Source organism: Bufo gargarizans, chromosome 5 (assembly GCF_014858855.1).
Source record: "Bufo gargarizans isolate SCDJY-AF-19 chromosome 5, ASM1485885v1, whole genome shotgun sequence".
NCBI lineage: Eukaryota > Metazoa > Chordata > Amphibia > Anura > Bufonidae > Bufo > Bufo gargarizans.
In genome coordinates, this window is record NC_058084.1 from 461,393,636 (window position 1) to 461,418,155 (window position 24,520).

The following is a 24,520-nucleotide window of genomic DNA, read 5'->3' on the forward strand; positions in this document are numbered from 1 at the left end:
AGCGAGCGTTTCAGAAACAGAAGTGGTATGGTTACGCTGATAATAGCGGCATCGCCGCTCACCATCTGTGTTGATTCCTCAAAGTTGCGTAAAACCTCGCATGTGTAGAGCGGAAGCTGACTGGAAAGACAACGACCAAGTTGCAGCTGGTATTCCACTACTGCCCTCTGCTGCTCACAAAGCCTGGCCAACATGTGGAACGTGGAGTTACAACGCGTGCTCACATCGCACAACAGTCGTTGCCAGACCAGCGGCAGCTGTAGATGACTTTCGGAAATGTGCACACACGCGGCACACCGTCACCAGTAGCTCAGGCAAATTGGGGTAGGTTTGGAGAAACCGCTGAACCACTAAGTTGAAAACGTGGGCTAGGCATGGTATGTGTGTGAGCTTGCCGAGCTCCAAAGCTGCCACCAAGTTACGTCCATTATCAGACACAACCATGCCTGGTTCTAGGTTGAGTGGTGAGAGATACAGCTCAGTCTGGTCTCATATCCCCTGCCACAGCTCTGCGGTGGTCTGCTATTTGTCACCTAAACATATTAGTTTCAGTGCGGCCTGTTGCCGCTTCCCCACTGCAGTGCTACACTACTTCCAGCTACTGACTGATGGCTCTCTGGTGCTGCAAGATGAGAATTCAAAGGTGGAAGTGGAGGAGTAGGTGGAGGAGAAGAAGGAGGGGTTGCAACCACTATTGTATTTGGTGGCAGAAATCCTGATGGAAGTAGGGCCCGCAATACTTGGCGTCGGTATTACCTGTGCCATCCCAGGTTTCGACTCGCTTCCAGCCTCCACAACGTTCACCCAGTGTGCAGTCAGGGAAACGTAGCATCCCTGGCCAAAAGCACTTGTCCATGTGTCAGTCATTAAGTGGACCTTCCCAATAACTGCGTTGGTCAGGGCACGGGTGATGTTACGGGACACATGCTGGCGTTAGGCAGGGACGGCACACCGGGAAAAATAGTGGCGGCTGGGGACTGAGTAAAGAGGGACCACCGCCTCCATGAGGCTGCGGAAAGCCTCACTCTCCACAAGCCTAATGGCAACATTTTCAGGGCCAGCAATTTGGAAAGGTGCATATTTAGTGCTATAGCCTGTGGGTGGGTGGCTGGGTATTTGTGATTTCATTTAAAGGTCTGGGGTATAGACATCTGGATGCTGCGCTGGGACACCGAAGTGGATGTGTTAGCTGATGGTGCTTGGGAAGGTCCAAGTGCAGGGCGGGAGGCATCCGGGTCTGCATCTTGGACAGGGGATTGGCCAGCACATAACACAGGGGAAGAGGAGGCAGTGGTTTCACCCGCAGACACTGATTGTGGACCCAGGCGTTCGGCCAACCTATTAGGGTGCTTTGATGCCATGTTGAGGATCATGCTGGTGGTGGTGAGGTTGCTAGTGTTCACGTCCCTGCTCATTTTGGTACGGCACAGGTTGCAAATGACAATTCTTTTATCGTCCACAGTTTCCTCAAAAAAGCGCCGTACTGCAGAACACCTACCCCTTCGCAAGGGAGATTGCCACAAGGGGGTGCTCCGGTGAACAGTTGGGGCCTGTTTGGTGTGGCCGCCTTCTACCTTTTGTCATTCCACTGCCTCTTCCAGCCTGTTGCGGTGCTGTGTATCCCACTCCCTCTGTACTGCTGTCCTCGCTCAGCTTGCCACCTTGCCAGGTTGGGTCAGTGATTTCATCGTCCACCACCTTCTCTTCCACTTCCTCACTCTAGCCATCCTCCTGACTTGTTGACCTAACAACAACCTCACTTATTGACAACTGTGTCTCATCATCATCATCCACGTCGTGAAACAATAATTGCCGTTCCCCACAGTCATCTTCTTGTGACTGTGGATGCTCAAGAGGTTGGGCATCGGTGCACACAATCTCCTCATGTCCCTCTTGACGAGAGGCCCAAATCATGGAATGGCGATGAAAAGAGCACCTCAGAATTTTCAAGTGTGGGATCACTTGTTTGGCAAAACTCTCCATGGTGGGAGGAAGAAGGATCAGGGTGAGGATTCTGTTGACCAGACTCTTGGCTACTGAGACTGGACTTAGTGGAAGACAGGGCGGTGCTTAACCGACTGGAAGCATTATCTGCCGCAATCCAACCGACCACCTGGTCACACTGGTCTGACTTCGAGAGTGGTGTCCTGTGACGCCTGCAAACTCGGACATGAAGCTAGGTATCGTGGATGAGTGTGTTTCTTGTGCTCTGGCAGCAGGCACAGTTTGACCGTGCCCAGGGCCATGGCCTCTGCATGGCCTCTGCATGCACCATCAGCTGCACGGCCGAGCATACTCGATCAACACAAATTTTTACTTCTTTGGGTATTTTAATTCACACAGACAGTGTATAGACTACAATAAAAAGGTCTAAAGAGCCAATACCTGTCACTCCAGAGCAAGTTGAAGACAATGTCATGGTGCCTTACATTTAACAAGCGCACCTGATGGAAATGGTCCATTTAAACTTTCACAGAAGAACAGGACCAGCTAATAGATTTATCATTTGTTCTCTTGGATTATAGGTAAGCTCCAGGGAGGGTGACAAGCCTGAGAAAATCCATATGTAATAGCTAAATAATAGCCCAGAGACTGAGCATGTATATTGATTACCTTTTCTAGGACATTTAGGTTTTAATGGGGGGGAAAAAAGCCGGAGCAATGTTTATTTTAATTTTTTATAGCAGAATCAACAAAAAGCGGGATACATTGTTTTACGGGCATTGTGATAGTTTTCTGGTGAACCATACATGAACTTATTGCTTTGTATAGAGCATTGGCCTCCAACTTGGGGCTCACCAACTACAACTCCCAACATGCTATTGACAGATGCAGGCTCTAAAAGGGGTGTTCTGATTGTAGACAGCCACTTTTATTTGAGGACTATGTTATAGGAAATCTGATTGCCTGGGGTCCGGCTGCTGAGAATAAGAATGCATCAGGTAGTACTGTGGGGAAATAAGCTCTATTGGTGCTCAAGTCAAGGTTTTTGACTATGCCCAGTAAGGCATATACTGTAGACCTCATAGAGGGGCAAGAAGTCTAAAAGACTCAGGTCATCCATGTATTACCTTCTGATCCCTTCTATTTTCAGATTGCTGACTGTTAAGGTGAAGCAAAGCTTTGTTAAGTGGCAAGGCTTGGCCGCTTCTTGCCTATTGTGGCATGTACTAAAGAATGGGGGAGAGCTTCTACTAAAGTCAGTTGCCTTACAGCCAGGACTGATCTTTATTTTTTTTTATTTTTTTTTTATATGAGGGGAATGGCTGATCTACTGGTACATATATTAAAGAAGAACAATATTAATGTCACAGAGGTGGAGGCACTTGGAACACAGCAGCTCTTGTACTGGTGGACTCGAACAGTCATGTGTTACATGATGACCAGTTATATGATAGCACAAACCTTTTAATTTCCTCCTTACACCTTCTATTTTAAGATGGCAGGTTCATAAGTTGGGACAAAGTTTCACTAAGACTTAGCATTTCTGGTCTCCTATGGCAGAGAAATGGTTGGGGTGGGGGGGGGGGGGAGCGCTCCTGCTGAAATCAGTTGCCTTACAGCAAGTCTTATCTGAGGTTTGTAAGAAAGAAAAGGCGGAAATTAGATTTTTCTTACAGTTTTAAAGTGCAATATGCGTGTCGCTATATTGCTGGAATATTTTTTTCTGTATATAGTGTTCCTTAGGCCTCATGCACATGAAAGTGTTTTTTTCACTGTCAGTGATTTGGCTTCAGTGGTCTGTGTCCGATTTTGCTTCAGTTGTGTTTCCTTGTGTCTTCCTTTTTTTTGTCTGACAGGGGGGAAAAGGTTAATGTAAATTGTAATTTTATTGCACCAAGGTCTCAAAAAACGGACGCGGACACGGATGACAAACCAGTTGTGCATCCAGATGACATACCAGTTGTGCACTGCAGTTGCAGAGAGATCTGAGCCTCTAGGTGTAACAGTAACACCCCCGTTGCTCCTAGAGGCTCATTTGCATATACTAAAACTTCATTTTTCTTAGCAATGTGGGCACATATGAACATGGGACCAACACAGATGCCTTCAGCTGCCAAGCGCACATGTAACAGGTCAGCCAGTTTCATAGGTACAAATCTGCTGACAGATGCCCTTTAAAGAGGACCTTTCACCACTTCTGACTAGAGTTGTTGCGATACCAAATTTTTGATTCGGTTTCGATACCATGAAAAAGTATTGCGATACTTAATACCATTCGATACCACGCGAAAAAAAGAAACCAAAAAAGCCACGTGCATTCAGCATTTTTTAAAATAGCGAATCGCGCATTTTTTTTTTTTTTTTATGTTCCGGCATTCACCACCTAGATTTTTTTTTATATTTTAATAGTTTGGACTTTTCTGACGTGGCGATATGTAATATGTTTATTATTTATATATTTTATATGTGAAATTGGTAAAAGGGGGTGATTTATACTTCATATTTTGGTGTTTTGTTTTTTTTTACTTTTTTTTTATTTTTTTTTACACTTTTTATTTAATAACTATCTCCCCCCTTAGGGGCTAGAACCTGGGATCTTTCATCCCTTGTCCTATTCAGCCTGATAGATCTCTATCAGGGTGAATAGGACTTCACGCTGTCCCTGCTGCTCTGTGCTTTGTGCACACAGCATCAGGGATGTTACCATGGCAACCAGGGCTTCTGTAGCGTCCTGGCTGCCATGGTAACCGATCGGAGCCCCAGGCTTACACAGCTGGGGCTCCGATCAGAAGCTGCCACTGCACCACCAATCAGAGGGAGGGGAGAGGACCCTGTGCCCACTGCCACCAATGATTTTAATACTGGGGGGTTGAGAGGGGCCGGCGCACTGTGCCACCAATGATTTTAATGGGAAGGGGGGTTGAGTGGGGGGGGGCACACTGCACCACCAATGATAATTACCCCTTTATACAGGAGGCGGGTACTGGCAGATCAGCGGCAGTTAACCCCTTAGGTGCCGCACCTAAGGGGTTAACTGCCGCTGATCGCAGCTCCCTGTCAGGGGCAAGGTGCCGGCAATTTGATTCTGCTGCCGGCCCCCGCCTCCTGTATTGTGTTAAAGACTGACTACTTTATATGGGACTCCAGACTTTCACTATTAGGCTACACAGAGCGGCGCCCAGCGATGTCTCAGCACTCACCATTAGTCCAGGGCGCCGCTCCGTTCGCCCGCAGTGCCCCATTACTGTCTCCTCTCCTGCTCCACATGCTGCTGATTACTATCGGAGCAATGGGAGGAGACATCAGCTTCACTAGTGGGTGTTCCTTCTCCCTGGCTGTAGCGCTGTCCAATCGCAGCGCAGGGAGAAGGAACGCCCACTAGTAAAGCTGATGTCTCCTCCCATCGCTCCGATAGTAATCAGCAGCATGTGGAGCAGGAGAGGAGACAGTAATGGGGCACTGCGGGCGAACGGAGCGGCGCCCAGGACTAATGATGAGTGCTGAGACATCGCTGGGCGCTGCTCTGTGTGGGAATAGTCCTATCATTGGTGGCGCAGTGCGCCCGCCCCTCCTCCGCCCCTCTCTTCTCCTTGGTGGCAGCGGCAGCAGCACAGGGGGGGGGACAGCTTCCTTCTCCCCATGCTGCTGAGAGAACATGAGCGCGCCGATAGCAGCGCGCTCATGTTCAGAGATACTAGACTGCGCAGAAGCGCAGCCCAGTATCGAAAAAACTGAAATCCCGGTATCGTATTGATACCGGGACAAAAGCAGGGCCGTTTTTACCAAGGGGAAAAAGGGGCAGCTGCCCCGTGCCCAGTTGCTCCTGGGGGGCCCAAGGCAGCTGCCTCTTGAGCCCTGCTAGCTACTGCCCCAGGTGTCAAGCTGTCTGTGTACTTTAACGTTGTGATCTAGGACTTTAGATGACATCATCACCATGTGACCAGCAACCTAGCAACTACTGGTCACATGGCTATGAGGTCATCACAGGTCCTAGCAGGAGTGTTGCAGAAGTTAACTGTGGAGCTTTTTTGTGTGAAGATTACATCAGAAAAAGGTGACAGGGCTGTTATGTTAATATACTGTAAACTACTGTATAGTGGGGTGCTGTATATTGTGTGGAGGCCTGTATACTGTGGGGGGCTGTATATTGTGTGGGACTGTGTACTGTGTGGTGGGCTGTATACTGTGTGGGGCTGTATACTGTGGGGGCCTGTATACTGTGGGGTCTGTATACACTGTGGGGGCCTGTATACTGTGGGGGGCCTGTATACTGTGTGGTGGGCTGTATACTGTGTGGGGGGGCTGTATACTGTGTGGGGGGGCTGTATACTGTGTGGTGGGCCGTATACTGTGTGGTGGGCTGTATATTGTGTGGGGGCCTGTATACTGTGGGGGGGCCTTATACTGTGTGGTGGGCTGTATACTGTGTGGTGGGCCGTATACTGTGTGGGGGGCTGTATACTGTATGGGGGGGCTGTATACTGTGTGGGGGGGCTGTATACTGTGTGGGGGCCTGTATACTGTATGGGGGCCTGTATACTGTGTGGGGGCCTGTATACTGTGTGGGGGACTTATACTGTGTGGTGGGCTGTATACTGTGTGGTGCTGTATACTATAGGGTGCTATACTGCATACTGTGGGGTGCTGGGGTGCACTGTAACACTAGGGTGAGCTGAGCCCTGGTCTCCTTCCTGCAGAGCGGTGCCCACTTCCAGCCTGAGCCCAGCTGCGCAGAGCACTGATCCTGAGCCGCTGGAGTCTTCAGAACTGGAAGTATTTACAGTCATTCACTGTACTCTACCAGGTGTGTGGATTTTGTGTGTATGCGTTGTGGTGGAGGGCGTGATTGCCTGCTAAGGTGTGGGAAGGCGGGATCCAGGGGGCCCAAGTAAATTTTTGCCCAGGGTCAAATCAATATTAAAGACGGCCCTGGACAAAAGTATTGATTGGGTATCGAAATTTCGATACCCGCAACAACCCTACTCCTGACATGTCTGTTTTAATAGCTTCATGCATTCCTCATGTACTAACAATTCTGGAGCTTCTATTCTTATGGCTCTACAGTCTTGGCCAAAAGTTTTGAGAATGACACAAATATTAGTTTTCACAAAGTTTGCTGCTAAACTGCTTTTAGATCTTTGTTTCAGTTGTTTCTGTGATGTAGTGAAATATAATTACACGCACTTCATACGTTTCAAAGGCATTTATCGACAATTACATGACATTTATGCAAAGAGTCAGTATTTGCAGTGTTGGCCCTTCTTTTTCAGGACCTCTGCAATTCGACTGGGCATGCTCTCAATCAATTTCTGGGCCAATTCTTGACTGATAGCAACCCATTCTTTCATAATCACTTCTTGGAGTTCATCAGAATTAGTGGGTTTTTGTTTGTCCACCCGCCTCTTGAGGATTGACCACAAGTTCTCAATGGGATTAAGATCTGGGGAGTTTCCAGGCCATGGACCCAAAATTTCTACGTTTTGGTCCCAGAGCCACTTAGTTATCACTTTTGCCTTATGGCACGGTGCTCCATCATGCTGGAAAATGCATTGTTCTTTACCAAACTGTTGTTGGATTGTTGGAAGAAGTTGCTGTTGAAAGATGTTTTGGCACCATTCTTTATTCATGGCTGTGTTTTTGGGCAAAATTGTGAGTGAGCCCACTCCCTTGGATGAGAAGCAACCCAATACATGAATGGTCTCAGGATGCTTTACTGTTGGCATGACACAGGACTGATGGTAGTGCTCACCTTTTCTTCTCTGGACAAGTCTTTTTCCTGATGCCCCAAACAATCGGAAAGAGGCTTCATCGGAGAAAATGACTTTGCCCCAGTCCTCAGCAGTCCATTCACCATATTTTCTGTAGAAGATAAATCTGTCCCTGATGTTTTTTTTTGGAGAGAAGTGGCTTCTTTGCTGCCCTTCTTGACACCAGGCCATCTTCCAAAAGTCTTCGCCTCACTGTGCGTGCAGATGCGCTCACACCTGCCTGCTGCCATTCCTGAGCAAGCTCTGCACTGGTGGCACTCCGATCCCGCAGCTGAATCCTCTTTAGGAGACGATCCTGGCGCTTGCTGGACTTTCTTGGACACCCTGAAGCCTTCTTAACAAGAATTTAACCTCTTTCCTTGAAGTTCTTGATGATCCTATAAATGGTTGATTGAGGTGCAATCTTAGTAGCCACAATATCCTTGCCTATGAAGCCATTTTTATGCAATGCAATGATGGCTGCACGCGTTTCTTTGCAGGTCACCATGGTTAACAATGGAAGAACAATGATTTCAAGCATCACCCTTCTTTTAACAGGTCAAGTCTGCCATTTTAACCCAATCAGCCTGACATAATGATCTCCAGCCTTGTGCTCGTCAACATTCTCACCTGAGTTAACAAGATGATTACTGAAATGATCTCAGCAGGTCCTTTAATGACAGCAATGAAATGCAGTGGAAAGGTTTTTTGGGGATTAAGTTAATTTTCATGGCAAAGAAGGCTTATGCAATTCATCTGATCACTCTTCATAACATTCTGGAGTATATTCAAATTGCTATTATAAAAACTTAAGCAGCAACTTTTCCAATTTCCAATATTTATGTAATTCTCAAAACTTTTGGCCACGACTGTATGTTGTGCCATTCCTCTATTATTTATTTTAGAAGTTATGAATAATTGCTAGCAGTCTGCAGTAAGGGTACAGAGAGGAGGTAACAAGTTGGGGGGTGTACCTGCACAGTCTGAAAATGGCAGCACTGATTGGATAGAGTGAGTCTGTGCTGGTACATATGCCCAACTTGTTACCTCCCCTCTGTACCCTTACTGAAAGCTAATAGCAATTCATTCATAACTTCTAGTAGAAATAATAGAGGAATGGCACAACATACAGATATAAGAATAGATGCTCCAGAATTGTTATTACATGGGGGATGCATGACGCTATTAAAACAGACATGTCAGGAGGGGTGAAAGGCCCTCTTTAAGTCCAAATCAAGGTCTGATTTTCGAGTCTCTGGCCCTGAGTCACTACAGGGTATGGACGTCCCATTGAGGCATATTCTTCCTAAGCATAAAAGTGTGTATTTTGTTCATTACCCAACTGGTCTTCTGTCTCTTTTGACGACAATGTCTTCGGTTTTGTTGCGGCATTAAAATAGTATTTAGTATTCACCTGTTTATTCAGCTCATACAGCATCTTACTGCAGAGTAAAGTACAAATCAGGTTTGTAACATTTTGTTCAAGCACTTCAATTAGAACGCAGTTAGTAACCGCGGAGAGCTTGTTAGGAACAGTTTTCCACTGGTGCTTAAGCTGGACTCTTCAATTATCAAAACAGATGCTTGCCAAAAGCCACAAGACCAATTTAAAAGTAGAATTAGTTCATCAGCAACAACTGTTTCCAGACAGCTCCATAGATCAGCCTTATGTGATACATGGAGAGTAGATAGCTGAACGGAACACGCTCGCCTCTTTACTTGGAGGTAATAAAAATCCTGGAGCCCGCTGAAACTTTCCAGATTAAATTCACTACTCGGTTCGAGGTTGCTCTTCAATTCATTTACAAGGTTCATTTAGTTACTTTATAGAGGTCTAAGCTCAAAATGTACAAATTAAAATTTAGTGGTTAATTGACATGTCCGTCAACAGGGCTTCAAGTTGGTATTTGCTGATATCAAGGAACACATTCAGCAAAACCTGATCTACTGAGAGTGATGTCTCTCTTTGGCCTCCTCTGAATCCCTATGTCTTGTTTTTGTATCACGTGTTGGACCTACAGTACCGTGCAAAAGATTTAAGCAGGTGGGGGAAAATACTGCTAAATAATAATGCCTTAAAATAGGAGTGTTAATAGTTTATTTTAATCTATTAACAAAATGCATAGTGAATGAAGAAAAGAGAAATCTAAATCCAATTGTTACTATGGAGGCCCATGGTCGCCGCTATTACGCTCTCCCAGGTGGGCACGGGTGCTGCTCCACTCACCCTCCTGTGGTTGCCCCTGGTCCAGCGGACTTACTGTCCCTTCCTCTTCCCTTCAGCAGCGGGCTGCCCTCCGGAATCCTGCCCTCTATCTTTGGTAGCCTGGTCTGCTCACTCTGCCCATAGAACGCACACGTGCTGCATGTGTCTTAAAGCGCCAGCACACACTCATCCAAATTCTTTCCTAGCCTATGGCTGGTTACTCCAGGATATTTAAGGTTCCTGAGCAATAGGTTGATCTAGTTTTCTACTCGCTGTGCAAGGTGTTATGTTCTGTTTTCTGCTCATGTACTGTCCTCTGCCTGATTCCTGACTCTGACCTGAGCCTGATTACCAATTTGATCCTTTGCTGCCTGCCTTAACCCCAGATCTCTTTCACTGATTTGCACATATTCTGCCTGCCCTGAACCCTCTGTTTTGTCAGATCCCTCTGTGCTCCACACCAGTGTCTCCGACCCTCATGAGTCAGCTGTCAACCATACAAGTACTACTCCAAGAGAAAGCAGCCTGGTGGCACCCCTTCTGTGAAATTTAGATCCCTTAATAGGGGTTAAAGGTTTAAAACCAGGGTACTGCCAGGATAAAGCCCTTAGGATTAGCCCAAAGTCAAACTGTCACGAGGGTGTCAAGAGCCACGCCTGACTCCGTTGTACCCGGGGTCAGGAGGTCGCAGCGGTTGGCTGCACGCTCTATGTCAGATAGGGAAGTTTCCTCATTGTAGCTTTCTGGGTTTGCTTTACAAACCCTTTTGGCTCACTCAGGGATCCGTAGCTCCTTCTCTCAGCTGTTCCTTGTCCAGCACTCCCAATCCTCCTTATATTCCCCTCTCACACTTCTCTGGTTGCCAGATATAGAGCTTCCTGCCTGGACATCTATTCTGACCCACTGGAGCTGTGTTGCTGCGTTCTCTGAGTGTTGCCTTAGAACGCTACCCTCCGGATCCCTGTTGGACCTTTGTGGACAATTGTTGCCGTCCACCTGGGTGTTTGTGTTTGTCTGTGTTTGTCTGTCCTCTCCCTGGTGTTTCCCTCTTAGTGCAGTGGTGAGGACTAGCGATCCCACCGGCCCGTTCATTATCTAGGGCTCATTTCAGGGAAAGCCAGGGTTTAGGCACGTGATCGCCGCACGGGTGAGGAACCCGTCTAGGGACGTCAGGGCAGGCAGGTACCAGCTGCAAGGTGAGTTAGGGGTCACCACCTTTCCCTCTCCCTTGTGCAGGGCTTTCCCTGTTTTCCTCCCTGTGTGTGTTGCCGGTCATTACACAAACCTGTTTGTTACCGCCACTTTCTGTAACCCAATCACCATTTGGTATGACCACCCTTTCCCTTCAAAACAGCCATCAGGTACATTTGCAAAAAGTTTGTGAAGGAACTCAGTAGCTGTTACAAACATCTTGAATAACTAACCCAAGATCTTCTGTGGATGTAGGCTTGCTAAAATCCTTCTGTCTCTTCAAGTAATCCCAGACAGACTGGTCGATGAAATGACTGGTTGATGAGATCAGGGGTCTGTGGGGGCAATAAAATCACTTCCAGGACTCCTGGTTCTTTTTTACCCTGAAGATAGTTCTTAATGACATTGTCTGTATGTGTGGGGTCATTGTCCTGCTGCAGAATAAATGTAAATTTAAAATATTAGCACTTTTCTTTTTTAAAGCATTCTTACTTTGCAGCATTTTTTCCAAAACTGCCTGAAACTTCTGTACAGTACTGTATATGTGCTGGGAAAAGACCTAGTTTTTTTTAAATTGATTATCTTTATTAATTAATATATCAAAACATTACAAATAGAAGACAAAGAATACAATTTCCCCCCTAGACCTAGTTAGAGATGAGGCAACATCATAAAATTTTGTTCTGTTCTGATTCAGCTGAATTGTCTGTGCAATTTGATTGTGGTCCAAATAAATTCTGGCCAAACTGAAAGTGTTTTGAGCACCTGGAGAAGTCTTTCTTGCTGTCCTTGATTTTTCCAAATTGAACCACAAAAGATTTAGATCCGTTAGAATTTGAACTTTTTGAAAAAACCTGTTTTAAACACTCTATGTCTATACATCACAGTCTTCTGTCAGACTTATAAATCAGGAGATATTCCAGATGTATACCTCTGATGGAAGGGTGTTAACAAGTTGTGAACTAAACCTTACCTAGAGTATTCCATGGGGAAGATCCATCAGAAAGACGAATACCAGCACTCAACCATCAAGTCAAAAACGTTCTCAACTCCTGGATTATATACTGGTAATTGGCAAAAGGCCTTAGATGTCTATATTTTTGGAGCTTCTATGACCTCCTGTCCACTTACTTGTGGAAAACTCTTCATATGGTCATAGTTTTATTTCTGCATTATATGACAGCATTTTTTGAGTACTGTGCTAGTCATATTAACTAGACACTGTATGTATTCACCAGTCCAGTGTTTTGTAGGAACCATGAGGCACTGCGTAGCAGTGTTAAGACCACTATAGTATGTGGTCAGTATTAGGCTATGTTAATACTGGGAAAACTTATGTCAAATATTGTTTAGCCAACGGAGAATCCTTTTTGCCTCTGTCTTGCTGTGAAAGGTGTGCATGAAAGATGAGTGAATTGATTCTACCTATTCAGAATTCATCCCAAATTTCTTGTGACGAGATAGAGAGAGAGAGATGAAGAGAAATCTATGCAAATTAACATTTCTTACTTCTCGGCTTTCTTTTCTTTTGGAAGGAAAGCTAATTTTGACTATTTTCCCAGAGACCCTATGGTATGTAAATATCACGATCGGCGTGACTATCACATACGTGACACAGAGGAAGGGAAAGAGGAAGGCCCTGCCCAAGTGAGAGGGAAGGTGGTGACCACTGACTCACCTTGCGGCTGGCACCTGGCTGCCCTGACGTCCCTAGACGGGTTCCTCACCCGTACGCCGATCACGTGCCTAAAACCCTGGCTTTCCCTAAGATGAGCCCTAGATAGTGAACAGGGCGGTGGGAACACTAGTCCGCACCACTAGCTCTAAAGGAAAACACCAAGGGGAGGACAGACAATACAGACTAAACATATAATCCCAGGTGGGCGACAACAGGAGACAACAAAAAGCCCAACAGGGATCCGGAGGGTAGCACTCTGGAACAACAACCAGGATTCACAGCTCCAGTGGGTCAGTATAGATGTCCAGGCAGGAAGCTCTATAACTGGCAACTAGAGAAGTGTGAGAGGAGAATATAAGGAGGTTGGGAGTGGCAGACAAGAAACAGCTGAGGAGGAGAAGCTACGGATCCCTGAGTGAGACAAAAAGGATTGCAAGGCAAACACAGAAAACAATCACTAAGAAACAACGTGATCTTTAGACATAGAGCGCGCAGCCACCCGCTGCGACTTCCTGACCCCGGGTATAACGGAGTCAGACGTGGCTCTTGACACCCTCGTGACAGTACCCCCCCTTTCACGAGGGGCCTCCGGACACTCAGGACCAGGTCTCTCAGGATGAGAGGCATGGAAAGCCTGAATTAACCTGTTGGCGTTTACCTCTGACGCTGGAACCCACATTCTTTCCTCGGGACCGTAACCCCTCCAATGCACCAGATACTGAAGAGAGCGGCGGACCCGACGAGAATCAACAATTCTGGATATTTGAAACTCCAGATTACCATCCACAATAACAGGAGGAGGTGGCAGCGGTGATGGTTCTAGAGGTGGAACATACTTCTTGAGTAACGACTTATGGAAGACGTTATGGATCTTAAAAGTCTGAGGTAGCTCCAGGCGAAAAGCCACAGGGTTAATGACGGCTACTATTTTATAAGGACCAATGAACCTAGGACCCAGTTTCCAAGAGGGAACCTTCAACTTAATATTCCTAGTAGACAACCACACATAGTCATTCACTCCTAGGTCCGGACCTGGCGACCGTTTCTTATCGGCCATGCATTTATATTTACCACTCATATTTTTCAAGTTAGCTTGCACCTTCTGCCATACCGATGAAAGAGATGAAGAAAACCGTTCCTCTTCGGGAACCCCAGAAGACCCCCCCTCTTTGAAAGTACAAAATTGGGGATGAAAACCGTATGCACCAAGAAATGGTGACTTGCCAGTGGATTCCTGACAGCGATTATTTATGGCAAACTCGGCTAACGGTAAATATGATGACCACACCTCTTGGTTTTCAGACACAAAACACCTTAAATATGTTTCTAGGTTTTGGTTGGTACGCTCAGTCTGTCCATTCGACTGAGGATGGAAAGCTGAGGAAAAGGACAAGTGTACCCCCAAACGGGAACAAAAAGCTTTCCAAAACTTAGAAATAAACTGGGTTCCCCGATCCGAAACCACATCGGAAGGGACCCCGTGAAGCTTCACGATTTCACTGATAAACACCTGAGCAAGAGTCTTAGCATTAGGAAGTGCGGGTAGCGCAATAAAGTGTACCATTTTGCTAAACCTGTCTACTACTACCAAGATAACTGTTTTACCCGCAGACAAAGGTAAGTCAGTGATGAAATCCATTGATAGATGTGTCCATGGCCTATTGGGGATGAAAAGTGGCAATAAAGACCCTGCTGGACGTGTATGAGAGACTTTCGCGCGTGCACAAGTAGAACAAGTAGACACGAAATCCATTACATCCTGACGCAACCTTGGCCACCAAAAACGACGAGACAATAGCTCCAAGGTTGCTTTACTACCCGGGTGCCCAGCAAGTGCCGAATTATGATGTTCCTTTAATAATTCAAGACGCAGGTTTAACGGTACAAACAATTTCTCTGAGGGGCAAGAGGCCGGGGCGTCCCCCTGGGCCTCTAACACCTTTCCCTCTAGAACAGAGTGTACAGCAGAGACAACCACTCCTCTTTGTAAAATAGGTACCGGATCACTAACATTACCCCCTCCAGGGAAACTACGAGATAATGCGTCTGCCTTGGTATTTTTTGCCCCAGGACGATAGGTGATTACAAAGTTAAATCTGGTAAAGAATAGCGACCACCTAGCTTGTCTAGGGGTGAGACGCTTAGCCGATTCTAGGTACAGAAGGTTTTTGTGATCCGTAATCACCGTGACGGGGTGGATTGCTCCCTCTAAGAAGTGACGCCACTCTTCAAACGCCAGTTTAATCGCCAACAGTTCCCTATTTCCAATATCATAGTTCTTTTCTGCTGTAGATAACTTTTTGGAAAAGAAAGCGCAAGGACGCCATTTGCCAGGAGACGGACCCTGAGACAATACAGCCCCCACTCCCACCTCTGACGCATCTACTTCAACAATAAAAGGCTGGGAGACATCAGGTTGAATTAGAACAGGTGCCGAGGTAAATCTCTCTTTTAGAGAGGAAAATGCAATTTTAGCGGCGTCAGACCATTTAGAAAAATCAGTCCCCTTCCTAGTCATGTCAGTAAGGGGTTTAACGATCACTGAATAATTTTTAATGAACTTTCTATAGAAATTTGCGAAACCCAAAAACCGTTGTAGAGCTTTAAGGTTCTCAGGAAGATCCCAATCTAAAATTGCCTGGACCTTCCTAGGATCCATACGGAAACCTGAAGCAGATAATAGATATCCCAGGAACTGTATTTCCTGAACGGCGAAGACACATTTTTCAATTTTCGCATATAATTTATTCGTCCGTAGGACCTGCAGTACTTGCCTGACATGTACTTCATGTGTTTTCAGATCAGCCGAATAAATTAAGATATCATCTAGGTATATGACTACAAACCTGCCGATGAGATGACTAAAAATATCATTAACGAAATGTTGGAAGACAGCAGGGGCATTGGTCAGACCGAAAGGCATGACTAAATTTTCATAATGCCCCTCAGGGGTGTTAAAAGCTGTCTTCCACTCATCCCCTTCCTTGATACGAATCAGATTGTAGGCCCCCCTAAGATCAAGTTTGGAGAACCACCTAGCACCCGCAATCTGATTAAAAAGGTCAGGAATGAGAGGAAGAGGGTATGGGTCTCGGATGGTTATCCGGTTTAGCTCACGGAAATCTAGGCAAGGACGCAGGCCCCCATCTTTCTTTTTAACAAAGAAAAACCCTGCAGCCACGGGTGAAGAAGAGGGTCTGATGTGTCCCTTAGCCAGACTCTCGGAGATATAATCTTTCATGGCTTGTCTCTCGGGACCCGAAAGATTATACAACCTGGACTTGGGTAATTTTGCACCGGGAATCAGGTTAACCGGGCAATCATAAGGACGATGAGGTGGTAGCTTCTGACAACCCTTTTCAGAAAAAACGTCCTCAAAGTCCGAAATAAATGTAGGTAGGGAAGCTATGGAGGCGATTAAGCAATTGTTATTTAAGCAATTCTCTCTGCAATGCTCACTCCACTCCAATATCTCCCTGGCCTGCCAATCCACCACTGGATTGTGCGCTACCAACCAGGGAAGACCCAATACCACAGGAGAGGGAAGGCCCTCCAGAATGTAACATGAAAGACACTCATTATGGTGGTCCCCTACCCGAAGGTGTAAGTTATGGACAATGTGAGTGAGGTTTCTCTGAGACAGAGGAGCAGAATCAATAGCGAATATGGGAATAGGTCTCTGCAGCGTACAGAGAGACAAACCCATAGTGCGGGCAAAATGGGCATCTATCAAATTTACCCCTGCTCCACTGTCTAGAAAAAAAGAAATAGACTCCGTCTTAACACCAAAAACAATAACCGCTGGCAACACAAATTGAGATGTTCGTATGGAGGAAACGTATACCCCCCGGCTGACATCCTCCGCACAGCCTGGGGTTAGTAGTTTTCCGACGGTCTTTTGTTTTTGAGAAAGGAGGGACAGACATTAATGAAATGACCCCTCCCCCCACAGAAAAAACAAGCCCCCCACCTACGGCGAACCTCAGGAGGACGGACCTGACGAGAAGTTCCTCCTAGCTGCATAGGCTCATCTAAGTCAGTACAGACTAACTGCTGCTTGGGAGAGGTTACCGATTGCTCAGGAATTTTCGATCTCTCCCTAAGACGTCTATCTATTCTGATAGAGAGGGACATAACAGCATCAAGGGAAAGGGGGGTCTCATACAGCGCCAGCGCATCCTTAACCCTTTCAGATAACCCAGAGCAGAACTGACTCCTGAGAGCCGGGTCGTTCCACTGAGTATCCGTAGCCCACCTACGGAACTCTGAGCAATATTCCTCTGCTGGCCGATCTCCCTGTAGGAGTCTCCGTAACTTCGACTCAGCCAGGGCGACTCGGTCAGGGTCATCATATATGAGACCCAAAGCCCCAAAAAATCCCTCCACTGACCGGAGAGCCTGGGAACCAGGGGGTAACGAGAACGCCCAGGATTGCGGGTCCCCCTGAAGCAGGGAAATAACAATCCCCACCCGCTGTTCTTCATTACCTGAGGAGTAAGGGCGCAGCTTAAAATATAATTTGCAGGCCTCACGGAACGTCACAAATTTGTCCCTTCCCCCAGAAAATCTGTCAGGAAGAACAACCTTGGGTTCTGTAACAACCTGGTTACCCATAGCAACCGCTGGGCTTGCGGTCTGCTGCATTTGCTGCTGTTGTTGGAGGACAGACGCCTTCAATCCTGCCACCTCCAAAGACAGGCCTTGAAGCTGTTTTGCCAAAGCAGCAATAGGATCCATATTGGATTCTAAGTAGAGAGAAAAAAAAAAAATTATTTATTTTTTTCTCCCCAAAAAATAAGGGCCAGTTATAATATCACGATCGGCGTGACTATCACATACGTGACACAGAGGGAGGGAAAGAGGAAGGCCCTGCCCAAGTGAGAGGGAAGGTGGTGACCCCTGACTCACCTTGCGGCTGGCACCTGGCTGCCCTGACGTCCCTAGACGGGTTCCTCACCCGTACGCCGATCACGTGCCTAAAACCCTGGCTTTCCCTAAGATGAGCCCTAGATAGTGAACAGGGCGGTGGGAACACTAGTCCGCACCACTAGCTCTAAAGGAAAACACCAAGGGGAGGACAGACAATACAGACTAAACATATAATCCCAGGTGGGCGACAACAGGAGACAACAAAAAGCCCAACAGGGATCCGGAGGGTAAGCACTCTGGAACAACAACCAGGATTCACAGCTCCAGTGGGTCAGTATAGATAGTCCAGGCAGGAAGCTCTATAACTGGCAACTAGAGAAGTGTGAGAGGAGAATATAAGGAGGTTGGGAGTGACAGACAAGAAACAGCTGAGGAGGAGAAGCTACGGATCCCTGAGTGAGACAAAAAGGATTGCAAGGCAAACACAGAAAACAATCACTAAGAAACAACGTGATCTTTAGACATAGAGCACGCAGCCACCCGCTGCGACTTCCTGACCCCGGGTATAACGGAGTCAGACGTGGCTCTTGACACCCTCGTGACAGTAAATTAGCTTTCCTTTCAAAAAGAAAAGAACGCTAAGCCTCTCTGATGCCAACAGAAGTAAGAGATCAGGAGAACAGAGTGTTATATACCAATTTTAAGGCAATTGAAGCATGTTTGATTTGGGCTCAACTTTTTGGGAAAAAGTAGCTAGAGCGGACACTAAACATATTTCAAGAAATTCACTTAACTCTGGTCTGTATAGCATGTATAGCGCGTGGTAAATGGAGACCCTATTACTAAATTTGCATTGTGGCACAGAAGTTTCAAGTTGTGCCTCTAGCAGTCCCCGCTCCTGGTTTTGGGTCAGGCCTCCATTCCGTTCCCATACAGGACTATTCAGCTCCCAGTACCGTAACCTGATCCCAACTTTCATCGCATTTCCTCTCCAGCCTTTGTAATCCGGAAACCTGTGCTCATCCATTCCCTGATTGGCTCCTCCATAGACCCCACAACAATGACGGTGCCAGCTCAGATACACTCACATCCATGATAACATCATTTACTCAGAATCCATGTAAATCTGCATTTTCCATAATGCAATAAATAGCTGTAGAATATGTACCTAGTGACCTTAGAAGAACCATAGAATAAACCAGTACCAGGAATAGATTTGCCCGAGTCTTAAAATAGGCAGCAATTTCCCTATAAATAGAAGGTCACAAGGAGTATTTAGATGCTATAATAGCATGCCGTTTTTGGAAATCATTAAGTTAAAGGGTTAATCTACCTGGGTCTGCATAACCGATGCATATAAACGACTGTTCAGATTTGGGTTTCTATTTTTGCCTTTCTAATTGAACTGCAGGGTCATGAATAAAGTCTCGTAGTCAAGTGGGCAGCCCGCAATCACTACCCGCTATGCCACTGGCTAAATGTGTGGGAAAAATGTCTCAATTTGCGGGGGGTGAAGAGGTGCATCCCAATTATTATGTGCTATAAACACTGTTTGCGCCCCACTAGACAAGGGGTGTGGTTTCAAGGTCAAAGGGCATGACAGGAGGAAGGGGCAGGGCATCAATGAAACAATCTGTGCCAAGAGGCAGTAATATTTTGGCATAAAATAAGAAAACCAACAGGTGGAGTAAAGTGATTAGCCGTGCACCGGATTTATCATCCAGCCTGAGCGCCTGCGGTCAATCTGGTGCAGGATTAGTAAATCTACCCCAATGATGTGCAATTTCTATTTTATTTTTTTAAGACTTTACAGTTATAGTAAAATTATAGTAAAGACAAGTTGATTACCATGTACAGTCTACCACCCTAATAATACTACAACGTGCAGTCTACCACCCTAATAATACTACAACGTGCGGTCTACCACCCTAATAATACTACAGCGTGCGGTCTACCACCCTAATAATACTACAGTGTGCGGTCTACCACCCTGATAACACTACAGCGTGCGGTCTACCACCCTAATAATACTACAGTGTGCGGTCTACCACCCTGATAACACTACAGTGTGCAGTATAACACCCTGATAACATTACAGCGTGCGGTCTACCACCCTGATAATACTACAGCGTGCGGTCTACCACCCTAATAACACTACAGCGTGCGGTCTACCACCCTAATAACACTACAGCGTGCGGTCTACCACCCTAATAATACTACAGTGTGCGGTCTACCACCCTGATAACACTACAGCGTGCAGTATAACACCCTGATAATACTACAGCGTGCGGTCTACCACCCTAATAACACTACAGCGTGCGGTCTACCACCCTAATAACACTACAGCGTGCGGTCTACCACCCTAATAATACTACAGCGTGCGGTCTACCACCCTGATAACACTACAGCGTGCAGTATAACACCCTGATAATACTACAGCGTGCAGTCTACCACCCTGATAACACTACAGCGTGCAGTATAACACCCTGATAATACTACAGCGTGCGGTCTACCACCCTGATAACACTACAGCGTGCAGTATAACACCCTGATAATACTACAGTGTGCGGTCTACCACCCTAATAATACTACAGCGTGCGGTCTACCACCCTGATAACACTACAGCGTGCAGTATAACACCCTGATAATACTACAGCATGCAGTCTACCACCCTAATAACGCTACAGAGTGCAGTCTACCACCGTGATAACACTACAGCGTGCAGTCTACCACCCTAATAACGCTACAGAGTGCAGTCTACCACCCTGATAACACTACAGCGTGCAGTCTACCACCCTGATAACACTACAGCATGCAGTCTACCACCCTGATAACATTACAGCGTGCAGTCTACCACCCTAATAACACTACAGCGTGCGGTCTACCACCCTAATAACACTACAGCGTGCGGTCTACCACCCTAATAACACTACAGCGTGCAGTCTAACACCCTAATAACACTACAGAGTGCAGTCTACCACCCTGATAACACTACAGCGTGCGGTCTACCACCCTGATAACACTACAGCATGCAGTATACCACCCTGATAACACTACAGCGTGCGGTCTACCACCCTAATAACGCTACAGAGTGCGGACTACCACCCTGATAACACTACAGTGTGCAGTCTACCACCCTGATAATACTACAGCGTGCGGTCTACCACCCTAATAACACTACAGCGTGCGGTCTACCACCCTGTTAACACTACAGCGTGCAGTATACCACCCTGTTAACACTACAGCGTGCAGTCTACCACCCTGATAACACTACAGCGTGCGGTCTACCACCCTGATAACTCTACAGCGTGCAGTCTACCACCCTAATAACACTACAGCGTGTGGTCTACCACCCTGATAACACTACAGCGTGCGGTCTACCACCCTGATAACACTACAGCATGCAGTCTACCACAGTGATAATACTACAGCGTGTGGTCTACCACAGTGATAATGCTACAGCGTGTGGTCTACCACAGTGATAATACTACAGCGTGTGGTCTACCACAGTGATAATACTACAGCATGCGGTCTACCACAGTGATAATGCTACAGCGTGTGGTCTACCACAGTGATAATACTACAGCATGCGGTCTACCACAGTGATAATACTACAGCGTGTGGTCTACCACAGTGATAATACTACAGCGTGCGGTCTACCACAATGATAATACTACAGTGTGCGGTCTACCACATTGATAATACTACAGCGTGCAGTCTACCTCAGTGATAATACTACAGTGTGTAGTCTACCACAGTGATAATACTACAGCGTGCAGTCTACAACAGTGATAATACTACAGCATGCGGTCTACCAAAGTGATAATACTACAGTGTGCAGTCTACCAAAGTTATAATACTAGAGCGTGCAGTCTACCACAGTGATAATACTGCAACGTGCGGTTTACCACAGTGATAATACTACAGCGTGCGGTTTACTACAGTGATAATACTACAGCGTGCGGTCTACTACAGTGACATTACTACAGCGTGCGGTCTACCACACTGATAATACTACAGTGTGCAGTCTTCCACACTGATAATACTACAGTGTGTTGTCTACCCCAATGATAATACTACAGCGTGCGGTCTACCACATTGACATTACTACAGCGTGCATTCTACCACAGTGATAATACTACAGCGTGCGGTCTAACACAATACTACAGTATATTGTTGTCTACCACAGTAATAATACTACAGTATATTGTTGTCTACCACAATGATACTACTACAGCGTGTGGTCTACCACAGTAATAATACTACAGCGTGCAGTCTACAGCAGTGATAATACTACAGTATATTGTTGTCTACCACAGTGATACTACTACAGCATGCGGTCTATCACCCTAATAATACTATTGTACGTGGTCTACCACACTAATAACACTACAGTCTTAACGGAATATATACTATAACGGAATATATACTATAACAGAATATAACAGACTCTTAAGATGGAATGCAGAAAGGAACTGACGATAGGACTTTTTTTTTCCGTCATACATAACAGAAAAAAAAACGGAACCGTTATTTGTGCCCAAAGGAATGTATTAGGATGGAGCAAAATGGAATGGGTTCTGTTTTGCATTCCGTCCTAAAATTCCATTATATTTTGTTGTAACCCCAGTGTAATGGAATTAGCTAACGCTGATGCAAACCCATCCTAACACTACAATGTGTGATCGGTGACACTGATAACACTACTGTGTGCGCTCTACCACATACAGTAGATAACACTGCTGAGCTATTGAATAGTTTTTGAGGGTTCTGGTCTCATTAAATCATCAGGTGGCCCCTTTCACTGAGATTCCAATTGCCAATCTGCCCATTGATGACAGCAACAGTGAAAAATATTTTAAGGGCATCTGTCAGCAGTTTTGTCCTTATGACACTGGCTGACCTGTTACATGAGCACTTGGCAGCTGAAGGCCTCTGTGTTGGTTCCATGTTCATATGTGCTCGCATTGCTGAGAAAAGTTATTTGTTAATAGAGGCAAATTAGCATCTGATCCTGTCAATCAAAGTGCAGAGGGTGCTGTGGTTGCAGCAAGAGCTGAGCCTCTAGGTGTAACGGCAACGCCCCCATTGCACCTAGAGACTCATTTGCATATAATAAAACATTATTTTTCTCAGCAATGCGGGCACATATGAACATGGAACCAACACAGAGCGCTTCAGCTGCCAAGCTCACATGTAACAGGCCAGCCAGTGTCATACTGTACAAAGCTGCTGACAGATGCCCTTTAAGACAACATCTTGGACATTTTTCTTTTATTTCCCAGAACTATCTGTTCTCTGCAAGTTTCAAAGCACCAAAAAAATGTATTCTATATTTTTTTTAAATGATAAGAAAACAATAGGAAATGCTCTATTATATTTTGTATTTTTACATTAAATATTTAACATTGCAACGTACAAAATAGCAAAACAAATTTAATCGACGCGTTTCTGAATCTTTTATGAGCAAAGAAACGATGCACGTAAAATGTATGAAAGAGTAAAAGTAAAACAATACAAATGACATTTGTAAAAATGTAAAACTCGTTGCATCAAATGTCCGATGCTTTTATTATTTCCTATGGATCTCACAACCCTATGAACACGTTTGGTAAATGTCCTGCTGGAGCCCGGAGGGCCCAGGAGTGTTTTTCTGGAAGCCCTCGCTCTCTCAGTGAACCTTAGCCGTGTTTGTTTTTTATCTGCTGCAGCAAACTTAGTAGTAAGCATAAGCTAATAAAGAGGCCCATTCATGCCCGCCGGTGAACTGTGTCCAATTTTCCAAACACACGCTGGCGCGTTTTATGCATAAGTAGTTTCCAAAATGTCCCTGAGCACTGAAGTGCAGCTCATGGTTACTCCATAAGAGGCTACATAATAGATGGATTGCAAGTAACCTGTGGGATCCTCATTTTTTGCAAATAGCATCTTGCATTTGGGGTATGCTGTATCTTTACATGTGTGCAAGCTTAAAGGGGTTGTCCAGGAATGTTCTATTGACGGTTTATCCTCCATATCTCATTGGTGAGGGTCCGACCTCCGGCACGTCAGCTGTTCTTCAGTCAAAGAGATAGGTGACGTAGCTCTGTTCATTGTATGAGCTAGTTACCATGCGCTTCAATGGAAGCAGCACTGCAGTAACCAGCTCTGTCCACTACACACTGGATGGCGCTGTGCAGTTCCAGAGACAGTGCTACTTCAGAACAGCTGATCGGCAGAGATGTTGAGCGTTAGATCCTGGCCACGCAAGATCGTAAAAACAGCAAAAAATAATAATAAATGAGCGCTGACTAAAGATATTGATAGAGCAATGTCCTATGACTTACTGGCAGGGGTATTCCCATGGCATCTAATTTGGATATGCCTTGACCTCTGGGACCCCCACTGATCTTGAGAATAAAGGGGCAGCATAGCAAATTAACAGCTGCATTTGCTGTACTTTGCCACTCCCGGCCATCGGATGGGCAGACGGCTGCAGCATGGCGACTTTCAATTGAGACACTATGTCCAGGGCGATGCTTTGACGTTAATTGCAGTGATTTGGGTCCTGTGCTAAAAAAAAGAGCTACAGCCCCTTCATTCTCAGGATCTTCTGGCTGGATCTCAATATTCCATCACTTATAGTATGACAACCCTTTAAATATCTTACTCCATGCAGTGGTATGCAGGGCTGGCAGCTGTGGGAAGTGCATTAAATATAGATGTTGTCCCATTATGCCCTATAGGAACATATGGACATCACAGAGGGAATCTGAGACCTCTGACATAAGCCGAAGCAAAGAAACACTACATAGAATGACTCTGGTTCTGAAGGGCTCGGCAGTGCATGATCACATATTCACATGAATGGACCCTATGTAATACTACATTGCACCTTAAAGGGGT

At 45.9% G+C, this 24,520-nt stretch overlaps 1 protein-coding gene across 1 annotated transcript in view; it reads left to right on the forward strand.

Moving 5' to 3' along the window:
- DGKB (diacylglycerol kinase beta) overlaps window positions 1-24,520 on the forward strand; it is a 638,462-nt gene that overhangs the window by 435,927 nt on the left and 178,015 nt on the right. The gene's annotated exons all lie outside the window — the stretch shown is intronic.